General features: G+C 42.2%; 1 protein-coding gene and 1 long non-coding RNA gene across 28 annotated transcripts in view; one reads left to right on the forward strand and one right to left on the reverse strand.

Moving 5' to 3' along the window:
* The window catches only part of LOC104912029 (uncharacterized), a 72,044-nt gene that overhangs the window by 13,361 nt on the left and 31,846 nt on the right, over nucleotides 1-26,837 (reverse strand). For 12 of the 22 annotated variants that reach the window (XR_014884827.1, XR_014884821.1, XR_014884819.1 and 9 more), the window contains 3 exons: nucleotides 18,591-18,808; nucleotides 12,712-16,913; nucleotides 11,228-11,413 (listed from right to left, as the gene is read on the reverse strand). The gene's annotated coding sequence lies outside the window, so the exon portion shown is untranslated. The remainder of the gene's footprint in view (nucleotides 1-11,227; nucleotides 11,414-12,711; nucleotides 16,914-18,590; nucleotides 18,809-26,837) is intronic. The other 10 variants (XR_014884825.1, XR_014884824.1, XR_014884818.1 and 7 more) reach the window with 6 other exon arrangements.
* On the forward strand, nucleotides 1,750-18,621 carry LOC109368861 (uncharacterized). 6 transcript variants are annotated; one of them, XR_014884834.1, is made up of 4 exons: nucleotides 1,751-2,084; nucleotides 3,673-5,072; nucleotides 15,681-15,850; nucleotides 18,281-18,621. It is a non-coding gene; the product is annotated as an uncharacterized LOC109368861 (long non-coding RNA). The 6 variants fall into 6 exon arrangements; XR_014884833.1 differs by having other exon boundaries at nucleotides 3,700-5,072; XR_014884831.1 differs by having other exon boundaries at nucleotides 1,848-3,824; nucleotides 4,761-5,072.

Below are 26,837 nucleotides of genomic sequence, written 5' to 3' on the forward strand. Positions count from 1 at the left end.
CCAGCCTCAAATGCTGCAGTGAATAAATGTGAACACGAGGCAGGAGCTGAGGCAAGAAGGGAAGGGGAGAGCTGGCATGAAGATTTGGGTAATGCTGAGCCTTTATGGGAAGGAGGGAACCAGGGATGAGATGGGCTTGGGAACTGGCCTTATGTAGGAAGCCTAGGAGATCTTGAAGCCTGAGTGACATCCTGGGAGGAGAGAGGATAACTGCACCAGTCCGGTTAGAGGAGTAAAGAATTGATTTTATGCACAAGATGGAATTAAGTTGCTGCAGGCAACCCAAAATCATTGTCTTTGAACTCCTCCTTGCCTTCTTGTGTGTAATGTTTGGAGTGTTTTGAACCAGTTTGGGGTGGGTGATGTTCAGGGTAGCCCAACTGTTTTCAGCAGTAGAGCTTTGGGTTCTTGAACTCCCCTGCAGGCTCTGGAGGAGCAAAGCATGGCCTTAGAGCATCCTTACCCAGCCCAGGAGACCAGACTGGTGTGGATTACATCAACTCGATGAACGACTTGATATACCTGAATAAATATAGTGGTGATGAGCTCTCAGCTATCTAACAGAGCTGGGGATCTAACGGGACTGAGCCGAGGCTCTCTGCACCACCAGGCTCAGCAGCAGCTTCGCAGCCCACTGAGCTCATTGGAAACCTGAGAAACTCATCTGATTTCTGCTTGGAAGTTCATTTTGATTTAATCAGTCTGGCATTTTGCCAGTGGAAAATTTTTCCACTCTGAAATTTCCAGGCCAGTTTTAATGAAAGCTAATGGACAACACAAGGAGGTCTTCTGCACAGCTCCTTTTCTCCTTCTCTTTGCTTACATGCAGAGCCATATTAATGCCATGAGGAAATGACATTACATGCAGAGCTATATTGGTGTCATGCACAAGACAGGTACTTCAGTTACTCAGATGAATTTGCTCAGGAAAGAGTCATATGGGATCTGTCCCATGTTCAGCCTGATCTGAACATGGAACCAGTTACCTGGTTGGTAACTTTGCCCAGGGCAGTAGATTGGAGCTCAGTGATCATTAAGATCCCTTCCAACCAAAGCCATTCTATGATTCTACCATTCTATAAGATGGAAAGGATGAAGAAAAGGGAAAAAACAAACAAACAAACCCCACAGAAAACCCAGAAGACACAATGACCAGACCTGCACCATTTGGCCATTATGTCTTCTCAGCCTGAGAAAGCTACTGCACTTCAGTCCCGCTGCATGCAGTGGCTGTAGGTGCTGGAAGCTTTTTAATAGAGAAGTAAACAATGTGAGTGAATGGATGCTGGAACCACAGCCAGCAGCCCTTATGCTGTGCCAACACATCCTTCAGCTCTGCAAGTAGTCCCATTGGTTTCAATAGGATTACTTGCAGGGTAAAGCTACTCAGCCTGAGGCAGGGAATCTGATCCCTTGTTTTCAGCTGAAGATGTAAACTCTGGGACAAAGATCATTTCGATTTCACAGAGGCTCAGCCTGGCTTTCGCTCAAGCTAGGGGAAAAGGTGACCGTTCTGTAAAGCAATATACTGCCACAAAGCCATTTATCAGTCTAAAAAGGAGATTTAATAGCAAGCTTAAAGTCATATTTCATAAGCCTCGTTTCAAAAATCACACTATAGATTAGTAAAGACAAACTTTCCTAGCAGGAAAGCAAAGAGACAGAGCTGGCCAGAGCTCTCCACAAGGCATTGGCAGGACCCCTCCTTCACCTCCCAAGCCTTAAGCATCAGCTGCATGCTCCCCTCCTCTTCTGGAAGCATTACTTTGTCCCATGGAAACTTGAGTATGTAAGATAAGATGTAGAAACTCTCACCAGCTCTTTTTATGAGCATTGTAAGAGATGTCAGATGATTATCTGAGACCTTCCCAACAAACCCACAGCTACGGGGGGAACACAGGGAGGCTGGCAAGACAGGGAAATCCTGTGGCCAAAATACTTTTGGAGAGAGCAGTTTCTCCTCCCACTTGTAGAGACCACACTTAAATATTTGTGGTATCGTAAATATGCTCTTCTAGTGTGTGCAACTAATAGGTCTCTGGAACACATCTGGTGTTGGTGGCTCCGGACTGGCTTGGAGCAAGGTAAGGAGCGTCCATGTGTGTAGTGAGGGTGTGGGGCTCAGTGCTGCTTGGTTGGATCTCATCCTGCTGCCTGGGGTTAGAAAGTGCAGTTCTCTATCACTAACCTTGATTACTATAGATAAAGTGTGATATATAGGGAGGATAAGCTGCTACCATAGGGATAAAACAAAACAGACTGCTGGATGCTGATAGGTTGTACAGCCACTTACATATGCACAAAATTGATAGAATATCTTCTCAAAATTGATGATAAAAACATAACTGGTAATGCTCTGCTTTCTCTCAAAATGCAGTGATTTTATTCTAACAGCATCCCATGAACAGCAGCATGAAGTCTTAGTTCCCTTCTTTAGGCAGTTTCTTTCTGTGGAGAAGGGGACTTTGTTTCCCCATGCACTTGCTCTCTCTAGTGCTGACTGTAGCTTTAGAGAAGTGCCTTCAGTCCCAACAGCTGAGGTCCATCCCTTGGAAGAAAAATAAAGTGAAAGATGTGATGGGTTTTCCCTGTGCAGGCGCAGCGTAGGAAGATTTTAATGACTTCCTTCTTGTCAAAAGTGCACATGGATTGCTGTGCCCTGAGTGTGAGAGCAGAAGTGATTTCTTCTCAGGTGTTAGGAGGTAGGAAAGAGAATTGCAACAAGAACCTACCTCATCAGCGAGGACACTGAGATGTGGGATCTGTGACCAAACAAAAGTGAACCTGAGTCACAGGAACCTTTGTGTTTATAAGGCAGCTTTTATCAGAGAACGTTTTACCAACTCAGAGAGGCAGAGGTAAAGACACAAACTGACACCGTGTTCGACTTCCCCCAGTGATGTCACAGAGCCGAGGTCAGGGTTTGGCCCCACATGCTGGGCTTCCACATCTGTTCCCTCACAAATGGAGATTGGACTCCACTGAATAGATGGTAACTGATGCACAGAGATCATGGGGACTTCGTCCAAAGTCAGAAATTGAGCACATTAAAGAAGAAAGACCCAAGAGTTTTGACTTTGTGTTCTAACCCTAAGGAAAACTTAATTTGGCACAAGCAGCTGCATGATCTTAGGGCTTCTGCACGAGCAGGGAGTAGTTTGCTTAATGAAATAATATCCCAGGCACACACGAAGAGCAATTACTTGCTCTCCTATAAACCCTCATGTATTCATCTAGAAAAAATGCTCATGACTCAGTCATCTGGGATGGTTCAAGCTGCTCACCCTGCAGCGGGAGGCGTAGGCATGGCAATGGTGAAGTTAAAAAGGAAGACACATGACCTCAATTACTCACAGGGAGTCAAATTATGATCTCAGATACAGCAGTATAAATCCAGAGTCATTCCCCCTGAAGTAATTGGCATGATACCGTATTTCTGCAACATACGGGAAATCAGAAACGCGGTCTACAATCTCGCTATGTCTGTGGAGCTTTATGCAGAGAGGCTGTGCTCTCCAGCAATGCGTTATTAGTTATGGAGGAGAAAAAAGTTGGAAAACGTACAAGGTAGGAAAATATACTGAGTTTCCCTGTAGGAAGAGCAACAATTTATTACCTAGTTTTGACAACATACTTAATAGCAATTTCACTTTTTTTTTTTTTTAAAAGCAGGTTTTTTTCTCCACTTTTTGTAAACAGAGTAAGTAACTGCTCTACAGAAGGACTTCATAAGAGAATATCTGGTTGAAATCCTAACTTCAGTTCCTCATTTTTGCTTTGGATATCATAAATGATGGGAAAAGGAGGATTCTGGCAGAAGAAAGGTGAGGAAAATTAGGAATGTACGGATGTACAGCTGGAGGATGACTATCATCACAGGCCTAGAGTTAGAGATATTACAACTTCTAAGGAAGGGATGATTAATGTAACAACTACAATGAACCATCCCTGTGGGACATCTGAAATTGTATGAAAATATTTCCATCAGCACAAAACAAAGGGCTGAGGGCTCTAAGAGCAGGAGACGCAGCACCACAGTAGACCAAACAGCAATGTGTTATAAATAGAACTTGTGTTTGTCCTTTCTGAGCTTTCAATAACTGTGATATTCCCAACCGCAAGGTTTGGAGCTGTTAGATGAGGAGTTTACCATCTATACAAATATACATAGACATACTAATATTATGATATGTGTGTTTTAATGTTTGCTAATCCTCCAGAGGCAGTTCAAACACACATTGCATTAAACTACAACTAAGTCACATCAGGCATGGAAAAGGATGCCCAAGGGATGATCCCAAAAAGCAGTGTGCAGGATTGCTGCAGGGCTGCCCCTCAGCAGCCTAGAATGTCACATATCTCTCCACATGCACAGCAGTGCTTTGCAGGTATATCTCACAGCTCCAGGCTTGGCCTCCAGTCATTACCCAACTCAGATTCCTTCCTAAACAGTGTTGGCACACATTGGATAGTTACAGATTCTAAGCATGCAGAAGGCACACACATGCACTAGTGAAGTTAGAAACCTTGTAGACTAAGGAAAGTGGTACTGTATTACATGTATGAAAGCAAAGTAGGCATGTTTGAGTACACATGAAGTGTAAATATGTTTGAAATGTGATAGCATATGTGCTCCGGAGTGCAAAGCCAGGTCCAGGGGTATCATTATGGGAAATGTCAGAGTAGGTTATTAAGAAACTTATTAAGAAAGTATTTGCATTGGCACTGCTGAAGTGTTGGATGCCTCTGCTTCTTCTCAGACAGAAGCGCTGTGACAACTTGAAGTGTTTTTGTGACAGATCCAAAAATAGTAAGCCTTTCTCTGCACAAAGCACTACTAAACTGACAGCTTGCAATCAGTCAATGGAAGCTGTGTAACTGATGGACATCTGCATTTGCACCATTAAGTCTGCTGCCATGAAGCTGCCACCTTTCAGGTTCTACTGATGGAACAGCAAGACAGGTGAACTGACACCCCTGCAGCACCCATCCCCATCCAGCTGAGCAAGGCACTGCCTGGTATTCCCAGATCAAACAAAAGAAGAAAAACTGCTTACCTTTGAAGGCTGCAGGTAAGTAGAGATTGCCTGAAAGACAGCCTTATCTCCACTGCCAACCCTTAAATGAGATCTGGGAAGGGGTGGATCCTGGCTTCACCCCTTCTGGTCACTCAGGTGCAGTGCATTGCATTGCATTGCATGCACCTGAGCTCCCCTGGGTTGGCCCTGCCTTCCACTAGGTGCTCAATCACTGCTTCAAGCCACGACTTAACATTTCTGCTACACGCTTGGCCATGCAAAAAAATCAGTGATCAGGAATTTCCACAGGAGGAACTCCCTAAGCATGTGAAATGGAAAGGAACTGCAAAATCACATGAGCTGTTACTTCTTAAAAATTCCTGGATGTAGGGATGCAGGACAGTTGAAATGCAGGTGGTGAGGGAGAAACAGCACTGATCCCTGATTCTGTTATGGAGGACCTGTCCCATGAGGCTTGTGACACAGGCTGCCCAAAGGGGTGGTGGAATCATTGTCTCTGAAGTTGTTCAAGAAACATGGAGATGTGGCACTGAGAGCCGTGGTTAGTGGGCACAGTCAGGATGAGTTAGGGTTGGACTTGGTGATCTTAGAGATCTTTTCCAACCTGAATGATTCCATGGCACTTTGCGTCACAGTGACTGCTGCACATGGGCATTCCTGGAGGGAAATGGGTGGTATGGGGCATGTCGTAGGGTGAGCTTTGGGCTGGCTGTAGGGATGAGGATGGAAGGCATGGTGTATGAACAGCTGCTTTGTGGGATGAACATCTGCAGAGAAAGTTTTCCCTCTGGCCTGAAACTCCATTGTGAAGTGACAATTGGTCCATTGGCCAACTAGCCACATCAGCACAGGTCTCCAGGGCCGAGTGGAGCAGCAGATTCATGAGATGAGGGTGACTGGGAACATCTAAAAGATCCTGAGAAGTTAAACTGTCCCCTGTGAACTCTGAGAGCTCACTGACATCTGTGGGCTTACTGTTGGAAGACAGTCAAGCAGCATAAGGCAGTCTTTACAAACAAGTGAGATGCTGGTCTTTAAGAACATTTAAGGAAAAGGGTTTTAGCAGTTATGTTTCATTGGGTATTTATTTAATGTGCCAGATCCAACAGGTGTAGGTAATTTGGAACAGCTGAGGACACATCAACTTGTGTGATGTTAAGGCAGTTACTCCAGAGAGGAAGGGGGGAAATATTAGCATAACTATCTCCTCACACATTCTCTCTTGTCTTTGTATAACATCTGACATACTGCAGGTCCCTGCCAGCAAAATAAAACAATGATCCCAACCCAGTGGGTCTGTTATTGTTGATTTATAAAATACTTACAGCTAGTTGTGTTAAATGTGTCCCTCCACTGTGAGAAACAATTACTGAGCATACAGTGGTGCAAGACTGTGCTGTTGTTATTATGTATAAAAGCATCTTCAAAATGTATTTTTAGGCATTTCAACCACCTTATGAAAACCCATCTAGAAATAAACATAGCTGGTCTAATGTATGTAACGAATTTAGCGGGCCGTTCTTCCACATTAAGAACAAATCTAATAGGGCGATTGAGCAAAGCCAAATGTCTCCAGGAAATTCCTTTATAATACATGATTGAATTATTGTTTTTCTATTAGGGCAGCCAAAACGTTCAGTGTCCTTGACAATACAGGATGTGTGCTGTAAGTTTTTGCCACTAAGCTAGGCATACTGTATCTGGATATGTGCCCAGCTATGTGAGTATTTCCATTTGAATGATTTATTCATTTTCCAGAGAAAGACTACAGAAGTTATACAGAACTCTGTAAATTTATTTCAGATCATACAAAAGAGCTAGATGCCTGGCTGCCAAATAAATGAAATCTAAGGAATCCAGAGGCATTTACAGCAAAGCTGAGATTTACCTAATGGACACCTATAAGTTATGCTTGTGAAACTCCTAAATCTTTTCTCAATAGAAACTGGGCACCTAGCTCCCTTTGCAAATACTCATCTCAAGCCCACATTCAAGTCCCTGAATAAGTATCCTGACTTACAAAAATATTGGCCCTGCAGCTGCAACCACATATGCTATGAGAAGCTGCTGAATAGCAAATGTGAAAATTAGATTATTTATTCATGTCTGAATGTGATCCTAGGAGCCTAACTTGAAATGCCTTTTAAAACCTAGAACCAGTACTTCTACCCATTGAAGCAGCACAGAACAAAGTGCTTTGCAAACATCTCAGCTCATTGTGTGAAACTATTAATGCATCAATGTAGCAGAAACAAACTGAGAAATTGGTGTTCCAAAGTGGTAGTTTAAGCTCTGTTCCTCTGCCCCCACACTTCCCATAAGTTGTTGTTGTGATACACAGGAGTAGGAAGCTAAATAATTTGCATATTTTGGGTTGGGTTTTTTTTTTTGATGTTTTTTTTTTGGAAGTACTTTGCATATTTCAGACACCTACCTGCACCATCTCTCTGGGTTTGCAGCTATGAAATGTATATATTAATTATCTCACTTTGGTTTTTGGAAGTATGGTAGTGACTTTGAGATATTCTGGCAACCAGCATGTAAGTAGTGATATAGCTATGTGTGAAAGGAGATGGGGAGGAGAACTCTGGCTTTCTCAAACTCTAGCTTGGGAAGAAGTGCTGTATATTAGTGTCAAGTCCTAACATTTTCTACAAGATCTTATGGCTCATTTGCTGTAGCACAGCTTTCTCTCTTCTATCTCCTTCATAGGGGAGGGCAAGTATTTTTTTTCTGTGAATAAAATATTTGCCCTACAGAAGTAGTCTCAGGTCAAATTAGTCATATAGTTGCAGCTGAAAACTATTTTTGGCCTAGGTTTACAGCACTGAAGAGGATATCCAGATCTTTTACCATTTAAGGCACTCAGCCAAGATGTGGGAGATGCAGGTTCAGTTCTCTCTGGGGAAAGGCATTTGAATCCAGCCTCTGGGAGGTAACTATCATCAGCGTGTTGCTGTATAGGGAATGGTGGGATGAGAGGGAAAGCACGAATCATTCAAGCAACTCGAAACTTGAACAGCATTGTGTCTCCACTGAGCTGTGGGTACTTCCTCAGCTCCCATTCTCCAGGAAATGTGGATGTGTGACTGCTGGGGCATCTGATCAGTGCATGAAAAAGGTAACATTTGTTGAGTTTATTAATAACACAAAGCAAAAATCACCCAACTGAGTGCTTTCGCCAGCTCTGTACATGGAAAAAAATGTGACCTCCTAGTGGTGATGTTTCATTGTGTGTGCCTCATAGCCTTGCCCCTCAGTTTTATCTGAAATCCAAAAGCTCTCCAGGTTAACTCATATTTTTGTGCAGGATCCTAAAGCCAGCTGAGCATTTATCATCCTTGAGGAATCCAGCCTGTAGAGGTTTAATTAATTTTTTTCATACACAGATAAACAGATTCAAGATGTTCTTGCTCAACCAGGGGATAAAGGGTTCTCCCACTATCTCAGTTCTCAATCAGAAAAGTGGTCAGTTCCAACGTGCCAAGATTCTCCCAAAGCCTTAATTGCCGTCATCTGTGTTTACTAACGTAGGCTTACAAGCATCCTGAAAAACAACGACAATACCCTTTTCCATCCTGAACTTAGAAATCCAGATAGTCCCAGGCTCGAGTTTCTTGTTAGATGTGCCTGTAGCCTTGACTCCTCTGATAGAAATAGAAGATCCATACTTCAAAAGTAATGCTAGCCAGCTTCAGCCAGCTGCCCAAACTCTCACAAACAGAAATGTTAAAAGCCACAATTTCAGCTTGGAAAAGTACAAAGTATTAACTACATCCCCCCTGTTCACTTAGGTTCTCAAGGTTCTCTTAGGTTCACTTTTCCTCTCAGGTTACCGCACCATGCTTTAAGACCTTGTGAAACAAGTTTCTCACTGTTAGTACCACGTGTGGGTGGATGCTAAAGAGCCTTGTCTCTAGTGAATCCTCATCTGATATAAAAATGAGCTACAACATGATTGTATTCCATCTGAGGATTGGGCTATACACAATATTATAATGCTGGGATCACACTATTAAAAATGAATGATTGTGCCATGTAGCAGCTATTGGGTGATCCAACTTGGTTCCTTAGGAAACAAACTCAGCACCTGGAAAGAGATTCCACAATGCTTTTCCTTCCTCACAGAGCATCCTGAGCACCCTGGCTCGCTTCTACCTTCCTCCATGTCAGAGGGCAGGCTGTGTTCCCAGCGAAGTCCAACCAAGCTGACAAGCCTCTAAGTGATCTCACTGATCTTAAATAAGGAAAAATGATTGGGTTCAAGATTCAAAGAAGTGAAAAAATTTCACCCTTCTACCCTTCTCTGCCAAAGCCCAGGTATTTAAATTGAATGTGATTGCAACTGGACAAAAACAAAATGATACAACCAAAAGAAACTGAATAATTTGATTACCTGGGATCTCGGTCTTGTCATTGGGAATTCAGGTTAAAGAAGATGGGAAAGATATTACATTTCAGAAAGTTATTTATTCCCATGCTTTTGCCTTACCCTCATCTTTGTGTCCTAAAGGCTTTGTGAGTCGTTATCTGAGGATTAAATACTTTTCTGACCAGTTCTCTGAGGGACAAGTAGGTTCCTGCCTGTACAATATCATATAGCTGGCCTACAGTCTCACTTATGCTCTAATCATAAGTACAGGAACACAGCTGTATTTCAAGCTGAAAAAAATGTGGATCTAGGTTCTGGTTTTCACTTGTTCCTTTCTTTTCCACTTCTAATTTGCATGTACGCATATCCACTCTTCACAGATACCCAATTATGTCAAAGTTTCCTCCACCGTGTGACATCACAGAGTTGTATACTTTAGAACTCTTCTGAGAGCCTGTATCTTGTTAAAGTACTCCTCTCTACTACTTTCCCTTGATATGCTAGTAAGGCATATGCTCTCCTTTGCTTTAAGGCTGAATAAAAGCTTCCAACAATGATTACTGCTACAGCACAGAAGCATCCAGTTTACCAAGGATGCAAATGCAATTCATTTTTGAGAGCAAGAGATGGGCATTGAGTGTTATTAAAACTTGAATGATTTTAAAGACATTTAATTAGTCCTCAAAACATGAATTTGTTTCTAAACTTCAGGCAACCTGGTATCTCTTATGTGATTGGCTATTATATTTCAACCACTGCTGAAATGCATCACTCAATCCTCACTGTGCTGACATCCACTCTTCATTCTTCATCCACGCTTCCGAGTCAGACATTATCGTGACAGACTGCCTCTCTGCTGCCATCACACGGCCACAAAATGTAGTGAATATTGAGATGGGAAGGTTCAGCCTCCACTGCTGTACCTCCGATATCATGGGCCAACATAATAAAATAGGAGGCATTACTTTCAGAGCCTTCCAGAATTTTCTTGCAAATCTGTGCAGTTTGTCAGCTTCCACTTTGCACTCAGTGTAGATGAAGCCATGCTCTTGACCAGGTGCTGGTCCTGATGACAGGGAACCAGGGGTACTGAGATGTCAGGGAACAGCTGGGTCTTCAGCAGGAGATCCAGGAGGAGCATACAATTCCAGATGTCTCAAAATCTTTCACGCAGGACGAACTTAGATCACAAGTTACCATACATCTGACATGTTTTAGTGTTAAAAAGTAAACTTGGATTTGAGAATTTGGGATTTCTCTGTAGCATGTGAATGTCTTTCCAGAGCTGTCTGGAGAAGGAGTTTGTTCACAGATTGCTACAACTATTAATAAATGTCATTAGTAATATTTTTTGCTTTATTAAGCAAAATAGCATGAATTCTTTCCTCATAAATTGTAACAGGAACTCCTCCCTGTACAGTCTTCTGGCTGACAAGGATTGTAGGTCTAATTATTGGAACACGTGCTTTAAAGTGTTTTAGTGTCATGTATTCCTTCAGTTGTATTATACTGTAAGCCTGCTCTAGAAATAACACTATTAAAGCTTCCATTCAAGACAAAGATCAATCAAAGAGACAAGCAATTATTTCATTATCCTTAAGAAGCTCATAACATAATAAAAGGAACGTTAAAAATAAACAAAATGGGTGTTCTCGATTGAAAGATCAGTCATAATGACTTTTCTCAGAGAGTAAAAAATTAACCAGAATTAAGTTTTCACAGTTCTGAATACATTATGTATTCTCTGTTTCCAATGATTAAATAGGGAAAGCTTTCTCCAATATTAAACTAAGAGTGAAAATAGTAACAGTTGTACCTGAGTAGAAGCAAGGGTGAAGATTGAAAGCCAGATTTGCAGTCTTGCAGAGCAGAAGGTGTTGGATAACATTAGGTTTGACCAAGTCCTCTCAGAGTCCTCAGCCCAGGGGCTCAAGGGCAGGCCAAGATGATGGGCAGCCGCCTGAGGATGTGGGTCCCTTCCAGCTCAAGACATCCAATGATCCTACAAGGTCGGATGTGAAAGGAAGAAGCAACACGGAAGGACATCAGAGAACTTTTGTATTAGAAAAGTCTTCCCAAGAAACTGCAAAAAGAAAATCCAGACAGATAAGATATGGAACACTGGAGAAGCTTTTCTCTCCCCTCAGTGATCTACCCAAACCTGACTTGTGTGAATTGAAATGGGAAAGTCCAGCTGAGACTTCTTTTGTTGAATACTAACTAGGCTACGGTACCACAGTGATGGCAAAGGCTATAGAGTTCCAACTGTGCCTTGACTTCCAGAAACAAAATCCCACTTGGCGTTACTGCATCCCAACATGGAGCCATTGTTGGTTTAACCAGTTTGTCAATCCATATAACCAGTTCGTGCTGCTTTAGTTGTATGAATGAGTATTAATAGGTTGTCTTGTATATAGAGGAGGCAGCTGACTATGTATCGTGCTTTCTTCCTGACTCTTTGCATCTTTTTCTTCTGTTTCTTTCTCTCAAGGAGGCCTTCTGGTAACAGTTCTTTTCACGTGTTAGAACTGTTGCTTCTCTAACTCAAAATACTATGTGTTTTCAAAAGCTTAGTATGGAAGATATATTTCTAAGTTGTGTTTCTTTTAGTGAACACTAAATGTTGGCCATAGACAGCAGTAGACTCAGGATTTGGTAGTTAACCAGTAAAAATACTAAACCAGGCAAAGTCTGTCATCACATAAGAGACAGCTTTCAACTTTGCTAAATGTCTTTCTACTTACAAAGTTAATGGAAACCAGTCACAATGATAATATCTGTGACTGCCTTAAATAGAAAGAATTCTTGGTTCTTTGTGGTAGAAAAAAAGACTGGAATTTAAATTCTTGGGTTTTCCCTCCTCATTTTTAATTCCTTTCATTTGATTAAAAGACTTTTAAAAATGAACAGACCAATGAAGGGAGAAAATAGAAACGTACATTCAGTAAGATAAAAAACCAACCATTTGAAAAAGGCCCAAACCTTGCAATTATGAGAAATCCAACAGCCTTAAAACATGAGGACCAGAGCAGATAGAGAAGGTAAACAGAACCTGGGGCAAAACAGCAGGATTGTTACTGGAGGATGCCTGATAAAAACATGACAGGAGAAACCACCATGCAAACCACTTGCAGCTCAAAAATAAGAGCAGCAAATGGAGATTAGAGCTGCAGATAAGAACATGCAGAAACTTTGAGAGAAATCAAGGAGAAAAAAAATAAAGGCAATTTTTACATAAAGAGAAATCTCAGAGATCCAGATGTGCTAAAAGGCCAGCAGAATGGAGACGAAGAGACAAACCTGAAAGCTACGGAGTTCTGGATGAATGGCAAAGGACAGAGAACTGCAGTTCCTTCTCCTTTCCTCCAACATCTCTGCCTGAGGAATGAAGCTCCGATTGTATGGCAGCATATAACCATATTGCAGGTGTTTTCTACTCTGTAAAAAAAACCTACATCAGAATGACACGAATCATTCCCTCGAGGTTATGTTTCTCCATGTGTGAAAATATATACCTAGTCACCTAGCTACTGGTTACCTGATTGCTAAACTGCACTGCTGAAGGTTGGAGAGATTAATTCTAGCACATCTTGCTATAGATTTCAGTGAAGCTGAACATCTTTCTAGTTCTATTATAAAGAATCAATACCACAGCAAATGAAGACAGAAGAACTGCAAGCTACTATAGTTGTAATTTCTCCTGTTAAAAGAGCCTAAAGAAGGCAAATCATCATCCAAAAACTAAGGGTACAAACCTGTAAAAACGGCATTCACTAAACACGCAACTCATTCTTGCCCTTCCTCTTCCCTACTGCAAAAGCTTTGTGTTTGCAATTTTGAGCAGAAATGTTAAAAGAAATATATTTACCAGGGAGAAAGTTTGAAATCTCACATATGAAAGTATATGGCCAGGTGTCAAATGGCCAGGTGTAGAAGAGGTGCACAGGCACCTGTGCTGCAACAGAGCTCTTAAATGATTCCTTTTAAACATTTAAGCTAAGTAATCCCAGTCGATATGAAGCAGCGCTGATAGTTTTTCTAGTTTTTAATAGTAATGGATAGTACATCATTACTAAAAACACAATATTTTTGCACCTGGGCTCTTTTATGATAGTGTTACTCCTGTGCAAAATTAAATGCCAGCAAAAGAAGAGTGATTCTAAAATGAAATTGTAAAGAACTGTATTATTATGCTGAGGTAGTATGGTGATTTAATATGGTGAGTAGTCACACCTGAGTAATTAAAGAGTTTGTTTTTACAAGGAAGCACTAAGTTTACTAAAGTAAAATAAAAGTATTTTGTTACAAATAGATTATCTAATTGCTTTCACTCAACTCGGTGCAAACCTTCATATGGAAACTGGGATTTGACAGAAGTGTAGCTGGGGGGAAAAAAAGAGGAGAAAAAAAAGAAAGGAAAAACAAGTAAAAAGTTAAAGCAAGGTCCCTAAATACAAAGTGCTGCAGATGAGATCCAGAGCAAAGTCCTATTGCAGCTGCAGAGAAAGAAGCCCAGCTCCTGGCTCTCCTGTTCCATAAAGGCTGCTGCAGGTGAGGAGCTGGGAGCAGGATTAGGAAGACTCCCACTTCACACTGTAGGTAGTCAATATGCTAGCAAGGCTGCTTGACAGCCATCATCATTTATAGGGCTGGAGAGCTCTTTTTAAATTCTACTCAACAAATATACAGTAGGTGCTTAAGGAATGCAAAAGAATGTCCTACTTTCTCATCACATCAATGGGAACAGCTGGAAGGGGCCTAATTTCTGGACTATCTGCAGATTCATAAACTCTGTATCATGATATTTTAAGTGGAGTTCTGGGCTCTGCAGCGGAGGTGCCGTTGTCTTTCTGACCAGAACAGTAGCTTTGAGCAGCACGAAATCTTGATGAAAGTATTTGGAAATCTCAGCCCCGAAACAGCAGAAAAGCTCAATATCTATAGATATGGGAGGAAAAAGAGCACCTGCCCACCCCTCAGTTTCCCATACCCAAATCACTCAAATTTGCTTTCAGACCATAAGGACAACATTCCTGTAGAATATTTTTGCATTTTGTCCTCAGAAAATGAGTTTCCTGTAACTTTTGCAGCTTCCTTGTTTTCCTTCAGTGCAGCATCCTTCCAATATTGCTTTACAGATTTTTTGCATCACTCTATTCATTAGCTAGAAGGGTGAAAAAGAGAATTAGAAATCAAGCAAAAATAAGGATCTGTTCCCAAAACCAGTGAAAACAATGGCAGTCAAAGGAACTGGCAATGACCAAACATTTTATTTTCCTCAGGAGAGTAGAATGATCCTAGCCAAAGTTTCAGAGCATGAAGATCCTAGTAATTCATTCAACACAACAAAACAGAAATTGACATTGCATTTTGATTCTTATTCCTTGTTAATTGTGGCACTCACCTCATATTATATTTGAGCAAAAGAGTGATCATTATTGCATTAACTGAGCACAGCAAGGTCTTTCATCTTTCTATGGGATTTCAGGCTGACTACTGTACATACAGTTTCTGACTGCTGAAAGCTGAGGGTAATGCCTTAAAAAGATCTTTTTTTCCCTAACTTCGGAAATTACAAACAGAAGAGCCTGTGATGCAAAGATACACACAGAAGGAAATGATCTGAGAGAGGAGCCTTTAATAAGCTAAATAGGTTTAATAAGCGTAATGTACGTTCATGTCTTCATTAATTTAGTGGATGATTTTGAAAAGAATGAGCCTCTCTTTCACTAGTGCAAAGTGCAGCTAAATTCACCCCCTGCTGATATGCTGTGGGTAAAATCATCCAGAAATCACTTAATCTGAAAGGAAAAATCCTCTTAGGTATTTTCCCAAAGACTCCTTGAATAGGCTCAGAGTAGGCAATCGTACATGGGAGAAAGCAGTTTAGCTGGAGATTTTCCTACAGCACAACTCCTGCATTTCCTCATTTCCCCTTGCCTGCAAGCAATGGATCTGTCCTCTCCAGCTCTGACAAGTCTTTTTGGGGCTGCTATATGACATTTTAAAGCTGTTGATTTGTCTGGGCACCTCACATGGAACATCACACGGTCTGTGCCCCAAGTAGCATGCAGCCGGAATTGAGACTCTATAAATCAAGCCAGAGGAAATCTTAGGAGAGGGAGCTGTCACTTGGGGTCACGTCAATGAAAAAAAGAACAGCTTTTAAGAAGTGGGCATGTTTCAGCCCATTGGTGACCAAAAAACTGCTCATTAGGATCTGACTGAATGTCAAGAACATCTCTGTTTCCATCCTGTCTGCTTCACAGCAGTCATTCATCAACAGAGAGCCTCCACGTGCCAACTGACAGCACCCACAGTGAACGGGGAAAAAACAGAGTGACTGCACACTGCAGCCCAATGGCTCACCCAGCACCCTGCCTGCTGCAAAGGATGGGCTGAGACTGCAAGAGGCAACTCAGAGATGTCAAAAACTTAGGTAAAAAAACTGTATATACACACATACTACTACGACAATAACCCACCTCACCTCAGCTGAGGACAGTTTTATGCAAAAAGAACAGTTGCTCAAATACTTTTTTGAGGGGAAAGCCATTCAAGTTCTGGGAAATAGTTACCTTTCTATCTTACTACCCCTAGGATAGCTGTTGGTTCGATTCAGAAGTTGAGACTGGGGAGCTTTCATTCATGAATGCTGTGTCATGTAGAGAGTCCTCCAGATAGGGCACTTCAATATCCTTGTTCTGCTTTGAGCATGTAAAAGAATTCACAAGAATTACCTTAGTATGAACTTCTATCTCACTGGTGAGCTAACTGCTGTGAACTTGTCGCTGAACATTACTCTTTCTGCATGCAATCTACTTCTTTCCTGGGAGCCTGCTATCAGCCATGAATTTCAACTTCCAATTAGCAAATTTATTCTTCCAGGGTTTTTTTTGTTTTGTTGTTGTTGTTGTTCCCTCTGGTGCCACCTAAAGTAACCCCCGATTAAAAGGAATCACATTCTGCTATTGATTATCCACGCAGCTTGCAACTAGCATTACAACTTTGCTTTGTTTTCATTGTATGCTTGACCTCTGCATTTGAAGGCTCACAGCAGCTCGTATTGACCTCCTTGATGTTTCTGGTTTCTTACTCTGTTAAAGTGACCAACAATAGTTTGTAACACATACACAGAAGAGTCCCCCATACACAGTCCTTGCTAGATGACAAAGACAAAGCTCTTTGGCCTGATGTGATACTTCAACTGCATGAGTTGACTTCATTTTTTGACCTGGGTTGGTCAAGTGTTACACCATATCGAGAAAGTCTTTGTACCATTAGTGGCTTATTTGCTGCTGGAAAATCCACATCTGCTGACAGGAATATGAGAGCCATGGATTGGTCAGCAAGTTGGTATTAAACTTCAGTAGTGAAGGGCAGGATATTTTTCCTCCTCTCCCAGCCTGTGAGTGATATTGATCCACATCCATTAATGTTTTTGCTACCATCCTCCAACAGTGTGGGAAACAAAAGACAGACTTTTCATGTCAACAAGAAATCTGGAAAAAATACAAAAACAGGGTTTCATAATCAAATAAATGTTTCTGTCCTTATACAGCATAAAGCTGCAGCAAAGAAAATGAAATGTATTTATGATTCCCCTGCAGTAAACATACTTGCAGTCTGAAAGACAGTATCAGTATACACAGGAATTGTCTACATGTCATTGTAACTGCACGCTGCAATTGAAAAGCAAACAGCTTTTAGAACACACTGAGAAAAACTCTAATTTTAGGCACAGAGAGTGTGTTCACACTGCACATGATGGATTAATAATAGTGTGCTCCAGACAATCAACCTTAAAATATCTGAGACCTTATTGTGTTATTGGTGTTTATAGTTTGTACTGCAGTCAAGCCTTAAAAGCCCTAAGGCCTCAATTGTGCTGTGGATGGCATAAACAGAGCAAAAGACAGTCCTTGTCCCATAGATACTGCAGGCTAAATGAAACCTTGTCCATCACCTTCTCTCCAGCCTTATAGCTCTTCTCTACCTTACATCTCCAGCGCATAATCTCTCCCAGGTAGGAATGACGTGCCTCCAGCATGTCTGGATGGCACTGATTTTTGAACAGTTAGTGAACAAACAAAATACACTGAGAAGATCTGCTCGTCTTTTTTTTTTTTTTTTTTCTCCCCTCTTCTGAGAGTGGACTCCAATGGTTTTTTGGGAGTATTTACACTGGGATTGTTTTTTTGGAACCCACAGAAATATAAATCATAATAACTCACAAATTTTATTATCTGTGCTGTTGTGTAATTCCATTGTAATTCTCTGGAATTCTATTGAAATTCTTCGCACAGATGCCTCTGTCCTTCGCTAGATCTGGCCAAGAATTGAATGTGGGATGGTGAGGAGCCTTAATATGATAGAGGAATGTGTCCATCAACACTATTGTAATTCTAAGCAGCCAATTCTTTTTCAGTTCCTTTCTCAAAGGCTGTGGCAATGAATGAACCAACACTGGAGTCAAGCACAGCAGAAAATTTACTTGCTTCTGATTCCGACTAGCAAAATAACCTCCTCTCATGAATTTTCTGCTGCTATTCTTAAGAAAGTAAAGGTTAGGTAAGAAACTTAGTGCTATGGATTAGCTAGGCTTCTAAATTTTTATTTTTTCTGACAGAACCAGCTGAGAACTAGTTGATATCAGTGGTGTTTCTGCCTTTTTCACAACTCTCAGAGCACTCTGGGGCTCTCTTAGCAAGTGATTTGACATGCCCACCATTCCCAGACTTCTAGGAGCCTGCCCACTTCTGCTTTTTCCTGCTGGTCTCCTTACAGCTGCTCACTGAACCTCTTGCCAGACTCATCTGCAAGAAAGCTTCTTCCAGGTGCAATCTCACAGTTTTACCATTTTCTGCAGGCCTCAACTCCACCTTGAGTGTGAGCATCCTGACATGATATTCGTGGCTGATTCTGGACCCATGCTCTCTACAAGGAAGCAACCATCCCAGATGTTACAGGAGGAGCCTGGGCTTGCAGACAGGACAAACAGTGCAGGAGCCTGGTGATGCACAACTTTTGGTTCTTCATCACTCCAGATTCATGCTGAAGAAAACTGTTGAGGTCTATGAGCCAACTCAGTGCCATGATCTCTCATCCCAAGGGAGGTTACAGCAAAAAGCCATTGGTGCCTGCATGGCGCAGATGTTCTGAGTTTGGTAATTACTCACCAAGAAGATTAAAGATCAGGTGGTCACCTCAGTTGTGTCTACTTTGTCACAGCCCTGAGGGCTGTCCCCAAGTCTCAGGAGCAGAGAAATGCAGTTGGTATCCTGCAGTTCCAGATGACAGTTCCGAGGTTTCAGTATTGGTGTTCCAAGACAGGGAGACACTACAGGAATATTAATTCTCCATTAGAGATGTGATACTGGGATGTCTTACCAAGAACCTAAAAAAAATAATAAAATCTAGGCATGAGTGTCCTCTTGCTAAATCTAGCCCAAAATTTACAATTGTCATCAAGTGTGAGCTGGGTACACATCTGTTCCTCTGGATTAGCTGCAGCCTCCCCGCACCTTATGTCAGGTCCCACAGACCAGCTAGGCCCATGCCTCCAGCCCAATCTATAGGTCCAAACTCAGCTGCTAGTGCTGCTCTTATTTATGCTGTGCTTCTGCCACTGCCCACTCATTTACTGAAGCAGCCTGCGAGTTGCTCAAACCCACAAGAGATGGCTCTATTTCTCTACCCAGCCCCATCATGATCAATTGTTCCCACCAATTTGCAATTTCTGCAGAATGTGTGCCAGTTTTATTTCCAAGAATGCAAAAACACCAACATTTCTCAATTATTCAGATAAATTTTAGCTTGTCATCATCTTCCATTCACTTGAACTGTACGCCATCACCCTACCTCAGCTCACTGTTGTGCTGACATGGGCTGCGTGAGATTGCTCCCCATTGCAGCACAAAGGAGCAGGATGCTGTTGCCCTGCCACGTGTGGCAATGCTGCACTCCTCTGAATCTGGTTTCTAAACAAACCCTCTACAACAGACCAATCTGTTAAACCTTTGAGAGCCTCATTTCCAGGTTTCAACAACATTCTCTTCAGAAGTGAGCACTTCATAGAGTTCATTTAAGGTTATCAAAGTCACAACTTGCTGTCAGCACTATTTACCACTTCAGTGGCTCAGCTAAGGCCTCAGCTGCTGCAAGCCAGCTCAGCACTAATAGCAGAGTCCTCCTGATTTACATCAACCTCTGCCAAGCTGACAGCTGTCCTCCACTGCCTCCCAGTAGCTGTCTGTGTACACATTCGTTGCAGACAGCACAAAAGCAGATTTTCTCCTGTCACCTCTGTCCAGGCCATGTGTCTATACTGGAGCAGCAAGCACATTGGATGCCCCATGTTATGCAGTCGGCTGGACCCAACAGCCTGCTCGGAGCACGCAATACTTGGGGCTGCCTTTCAGGATCAAATCTGGGATATTTCCTTTATGGGCTCTGATCCCTTACCTCTCTGCAAGCCCTCACCTCCTTTGTTTGCTAACTAGACAGAGGGAACAGAACTCTCTTGTTCCAAACATCACTTTGTAATTCTCTGTGCTTTTCCCAGGCAGAGCAGCTCAGCTCTACCACAGTCAAAATGCTGTTTATCAGTTTATTTTTTCTGTCATTCCTACGCCTGCTCCTTTCTGACTCCTCAAAACCTGGCTCCCACAGATCCAAGCCTAAGAGCTCCAAACCTTCTCAAACCCCGTCCAGTTACACATTAACACCACTGACATCTTTGATTCTACACCCTCTATCTTGTCTCAGACTTTTGCAACACTCAACGTCATCTCCAGAGCCTATATAAAACAAACTACCAACTCCTCCAGCCAAAGACTCCAATGGCATCTGGTCCATCTGTTCCATGGCAAACTGGCAGCACAACAATAACTTCCAGTAAGCTGAGGAGCGGATGGTTTTAGTGAATAAAACCACTGTGCCTTCTGTCTTTTATTTCAATAGTAAATTTAATTTTATTATCTTTCCCCCAGTTTGCCACAGGATTGTGCTGAGGGCCCTCACAACTAAGTTGCAAGATGGGAGGTTTAGACCCAGTTACTGGGGTGATACAGGCTGATAAAACACAGTTTGCACCTCCTGCAGAAGTCTAGCTTTTAACAATGAGCTGGGACTGCATGCAGCGAGCCCCAGACATCCTATTTTGGGAGCTGCTCACAACATGCTGGAAATGGCACAGCACAGAGAACACTGGGAGCTTTGGGACATCAGAATGGTGGCTCTGGTGAGGTTTCAAGAGCTAGTCTCCATGATCTAGTTGGAAGCTGATAGCTTGCTGGCAAGCGATTACCATCTCTACCATATTTTCAAGATACTTTTACTTTTAAAATTTTACTTTAAAAACCAAAATCTGAGATGACTTATTGCACGCTTCCAGTAGCTGGAGTGTTGAGAAAAGCCTTACATGTAGCACGAAGAAATGGTGAGAGCTGACAATATGATATCATAGTTTGCCAAGAATCATTGAGGTTGGAAAAGACCTCCAAAGTCATCTCGTCCAACCATCCACCCACCACCAATATTGCCCACTAAAAACCACATGACATGGATACTATAGAAGCAAAGAATTGTTTGAGTTGGTAGGGGCACTTAAAGGTCATCTAGTCTGTATCCTGCTTAAGAGAGGGTGGTTCCTTCCAGAACATTTGTCATTCTAGAAATTTAGTATTAATGTACAGATCTCACGTTTTTGTGCCTTTATGAGATAATTTTTAAAGAACGTATCAGGACATTGTGCTCCTGCACTGTTTGTTAATAGTTTCCTGCCTCCCTTCAGGAAAAATGAAATATTTCTTCTCTGAGCTTTTCATGCAATATTTTGCCAAGTCAAAGCACAAAGGAAAAACTATTTACACTATTTTATAGGCCAAATGTCAACTTGTTTTTCTGAAATCTTTACTAATCTTCCTGGCATTTAATACACAAACAGAGATATATATATTTATGGCTTTCATTTCTTGTGGCAGTACCCAAAATATTCAACAGGCTGATGCACAGAGCTGTATTTCTTTCATATGTAAGAAAGGGAGAGACTGAATGTGCCAGAGAAGGTGGATAGCAGCTGGGTAGGAAGGAAAGGCATGGAATCACTTTGTTTTTGTGAGCCTTTTTAATTGGGTTTCATTAATCTCTGCTGAACCTGACTACAGACAGCATACTTCCCCTTTTGCCAGAACCTTGGTCCCGCCCGCAAAAAACAGCCTTTTTTTCCACATGGAGAAAATACTCCAATTTCAAATCCACTCAGAAAATTCACCCTGTTTCTAATTTGGTTCAGCATTATTACACCAGGCAAAAGGAGCTGCATCCCAGTGCCTGCCCCTGCCCACCAGCCCATGGGGCAGGCTTGGAGCAGCTGATCCTACTGCTCTGTGCCTGCCCAGGTCAGCCTCTGGTTCCCAGGAAAACATTTCTTATCTTTCCACTGAGTTCTTTCTATTAAAGAGAGAGATTATTATTTTTTTTTAATAATAATAAATAACCAACCCTGTTACCCCAAAAAAGTGTGATGGTCAAAATCCAATTAAAGAAAGAAAGACTTACTTACCCACACCAAAGATCAGGGCCAACTAAACATTCCAAAGGAAGGAATCTCCTGGTAAAGAACCTTCGCCTATGGCAGCCAGTCCTTAAATGGGGCTCAGAGAGGGGTGGAACATGTTTTCACCTGTGCTCGTGGGGCTGGCTGTGTCCCTTCACCAACCAGGTGCTCAATCATTGGTTCAGGCTGTGACTTAGCAATTCTCCTACAGCTTTACAGGCACTCACAACTATACACGCAATTACTTATCAGCAGACTTGTGCCATATTGAGATTATGCTCAACAAAGCTCGAGGTATGAGCCATGTATCAAGTTGCTTTCTATGAGCTGGAACTCTTGTATTCCTAGTCCCACTATTTATAAGCACTGACAAAAGTCTGTATTTTACTTAAAATATGATTACTCCAATGGCTCAGTGTGTCAGCAGCCTCTGGTATTCAATTTTGGGACCTCAGCCCATGTCAAGGATGTGTCTGTAAAATATAGCCCACCATATAATTAGACTTTGAGCATAACTTAGGTGTGTGTTTTGTTTTGTTTTTTTTTTACATTTCTGATGCTCTCAGAAGAGAGGATTCTATCAAATTCTCCCTTCAGGTTGGATATTAGGAAAATCTTCTCCAAAGGAGTGATTGAACACTAGAGAAAAGGCTGCCCAGGGAGGTGGTGGAGTCTCTGCCCCTGGAGATGATGTGTAGATGTGGTACTAAGGGACATGGTAGGGTGGGCAGTACTGGTGGTAGAAGGACAATTGGACTAGATGATCTTAGAGGTCTTTTCCAACCTAAACAATTCTATGATTCTATACATGACCTATTGGCTGTGGGCTATTGGCATCAACTGGCCTGAAAATAAGCTCCAATTATCTACAAATGTAACTGCTTTCTCCTTTTTCTTAGTCTTTTTGCATTTGTTAACTCATCAGAGAGGAAACAGGAGGTACCTGGCATTAAGAGACTCACTCAAGGTTGCAAAATGAGTCAGTGGTGGAGCCCAAATGACGTCCTGGAAGCTCCTTCAACATATTTATTATTTTCATCATATTCTATAATAAGAGTTACTAGGAAGAAGTTTATGAATATTAATATTCATCTGATGTATACAAGACCAATCATTCCATGAAGTAATACAGTTGCCTTGATAATGCTGAACGATACCTAAACCTGTAAAACCCCTGTGTGACTCTCCTCCTGCCTACTGTCTATTTAAATGACAGCTAGTGAGAGGTTCCTAGAAACCTTGTCCCTACCAAAAACCCAGATGGTGCTCTGCAGCTCCATATTAGATCTTTCCAAACTACTTGGGAATTACAGGGCAGCAATATCCCACTTGGGATACTGCCAAAGCCCCTTGGGGCTTCCATTCCCACGTATTCTCAACCTTCTTCCAACTACAGTACTGTCTGCTGCTCCGAGCCCAGCAGAATGGCCTGATTTTAGATACTCTCCTAAGAGTGACCCACAGGACCAACCCTCATTTGGGAAGGAAGGTTTTCAGAGTGCTAGAAGCAATATACATCACTGACACTGCAAATAATTCCTTTGAAGTATCACAAAGATGTGTCTGAAAGGCATGATGCTCCTTTCCTGGTGCTCTCCTCTCCTGAAATGGTTTCACGTAACAGAGCAACTTTCAGCAAGGAGCATTTTGCCCAACTCAGATCTTTTCCATCTGCTGTGATCTGTACAGGGGGCTTTAATATTTCTACCTTCTTGGCTATTAGCCCACTGAGGCTGTCTGTTAGGATAAAAGAAAAAAGTGAAATTATAGTCTCCCCTCCTAACACACTTCTATTTTTCTGTAAGAATCCTGCTTACAGCACTTAGGTTTCTAAGAAGATGCTGTATGTTAGACATAGACAAAAAAAAATTAGCTATAGACAAAAGACTGCCTTGAAGGAGAAAAGTATTGCTGTTATGAAACTTAAAATCAAACAACCTACTTTCCTCTACTTGTTTTTGAAAAGAAAAAAAATCAGTTTTGGGGGGAAAAAAACTGTTTTAGATCAAATATTCTTGTTTTCTGCTAAAAAAAATCTAGATTCAGCCAAAATAGAGATATATATTTTTAATAGATTGTCAGTGAAATCTCCTGTACGTGGATAAGTAATAAAAGGATGGAACCCTGCCCAAACAGTGTGCAATCTAAGTGATATTTAGGCATACTTCAAGCCTCAGCTACCGCAGAAATTGATTTATGCTCCCTTTTATCTTTTTACTGTAGTTTATTTCTTATGTCTTCAGTCCACAGCTAAAGGATTACTGCAGATGGCTCAGAGCAGGGGAAGGAAAGGTTAGGCTCACTGGGCTCTGGCGGTCTCCATCCAAGATGAGCTCTTGTGGGATGCCCCAGTTTCAGGTCAAACTCCAGTGGCAGGGGATGGGACCTCCTGATCCCAAGGCTGGCATGCTGGGATGTGGTTTTCCTTCTGCCTTCTGCACGGATGCTGGGTTTGGACGCACATTCAGGACATAAACTTCCCCAGGACCTGGAAATGTGAGTGTGTTGTGCCTGGGTCGAGCCTCTGTCTGTTAAATACCCACTGTCATTGCCTTCTGGTAAATGGTGATCAATGCATGTTTTACAAACCACAGGGAACCATGCAGTTATCCAGCGCCTTTCACCAGCGGCTCTCAAAGTACCGCACAAACAAATAACCAAGTTTTACAGTAACTTTATATTGCAGCTTTTCTAGACAGTGGGAAACTGACATCAAAGGGGCTTCCCACCACTGCACAGCAAAACTGCACTAACTTATGGGCACGACACAGGAATCCTGATTCCAGCTCTGATTTCATCTCTCAGGCAAAATTTGTTATTTCTCCACTTCCTTCTGGCAACTGGCCCAAGGTTCCTATCACTGCTGGCCAGAGATAGGGCCGATCATCCACACCAGCATGCTTTTTATTCTCTTTAAAAGGAGCACGTAAAATGAATGAACTTGAGAGAGCAGAAGAGATGCATGGGGGACAAAGGGAGCTCTTTAGAAAGCGGCTGGTCAAACACACACCAAAATCAACAGATGTAGCAGGGCAGAGGACAAAGCAAAGCCCTTTCACTGCTGTTTGGGTGCTGCCCTGAATTTCTGCTCTGCCATGGTGGGTTGAGATCTCAGGCTAAATAATTATCAACAACACCTATTGATTAATAGCAGCAGCGGCCCTAGTGAAAAATCTCAGGTCCCGTACTCACAATTCTAGTCACTTCCCTAACCTACTTCTAAAATTAGAAACAAACAGGCCCCTTCTAAAAGCAATAAACAGCACTTTAATTGGACTGAAGCCTATAAATCTGTCAGCAGCTAGTTACTCCAACTCCATTGTGCGACCAGCGCCTTTGAAGCCCCTCCCTTGCCTTCCACCGCAGTGCACTGGGATGCAGTGTGATGGGGCTGTGAGGTGTAGGGCTGGGGGGGGTTGCTCCAGGTCAGGTGGACGTCATAATGGGGCAGGAGGAGAAGGTCAGGCTGCAGATGGCTGCTGCACATGGTCTGTGAGCTCAGCAACAGAATCATAGGGTCATAGAATATGCCAAGTTGGAAGAGACCCATAAGGATCATTGAGTCTAACTGCTGACCTGAGCTGATGTACTGCACTTAGAAGATGCGTCTCACATCAGGGCTGTGGGAAATGCATATTAAAATGCATTTTGCTTAGCTAAAACTTCTTTTTTCTTCTTTTTTTTTTCCTTTTCTTTCTTTTTTTTTTTTTTTTTTGGTCACCAAAGATTGTTTTAAAGAAACTCCGCCCTGGTTTGAAATGTTGCCACATGTTAGTGTCATAATGCAGCAAAACCCATCAAATGGGTACTAATCAATCCAGTTTCCACTGGAAAGAGGCTGTGTAAAGGGAAAATAAATTCAACAGCTGCTATTTCATATGCTTCAGCTGTTTTGAAGGGGAAAGGAGATGGCAGCCTTGTAGCAAAGGGCACGATCTGCAACTTTAGGAGTTTCTGCAGTTTGGTGCACATTGACCTGATTCCTAACAGGGAATGTGTGATGTGCAGAGACACGTCCCACTTTAGCCAAAAAAGTGCTTCTGTGTTCAGATGGTCTTCTGGAACACACATAGCCTTCATGTGTCATCCAGCAGAAGAGAAACTGCACCAGAGACAAAATTAGACAGTGGAGAGTAGGGGTAGGACACACAGGTGAGCATGTTGCTTTCTGCTCCTCCAGTGAGATTAGGTTCAGGGCAAGAAATAAAACTGCTCTCTTTAAAAAAGTGCTCAGGAAGAGGGAAAAAAAAAAAAAAAGGAGATATTTTTAGTACTACCTCAAGAACAAATAATGAAAACTTGCAGAGAGGTGTTTTGAGTAAAAAATACAAGATCACAAGAATACAAGATTGCAAGAATAAGGTGAGATGGCACACAGGCATCTTATAGGCAGAGTTCCTGAAATAGTGAGAACAATCATAGAATCATAGAATGGCTTGAGCTGGAAGGTGGCTTTAAGGCCATCTGGTCCAACTCTCTTGCAATGGACACCTACAGCTCAATCAGGTGCTCAGAGCCTCGTCCAGACTGACAATGAATGTCTCCGGGGATGGGATGTCCACCACCTGTCTGGAAAACCTGTGCCAGTGCTTCACTGCCCTTATTGTAAAAAATATATATATATATCCAATCTAAACCTCCTCTTTTTTAGTTTGAAACCATTTCCCTTTTCTATCGCAACAGAGCCTGCTAAAGAGTCTGTCCCCTTCTTTCTTGTAGCCCCCCATTACATACTGACAGGGCCACTCTTAGGTCTCCTCAGAGCCTTCTCTTCTCCAGACTGAACAGCCCCAGTTCTCTCAGCTTGTCCTTGTAGGGAGGTGTTCCATCCCTTGGGTCATTTCTGTGGCCCTCCTCTGGACCTGTG

This window comes from Meleagris gallopavo, chromosome 8, assembly GCF_905368555.1.
Source record: "Meleagris gallopavo chromosome 8, MGAL_WU_HG_1.1, whole genome shotgun sequence".
NCBI classification, from domain to species: Eukaryota; Metazoa; Chordata; class Aves; order Galliformes; family Phasianidae; genus Meleagris; species Meleagris gallopavo.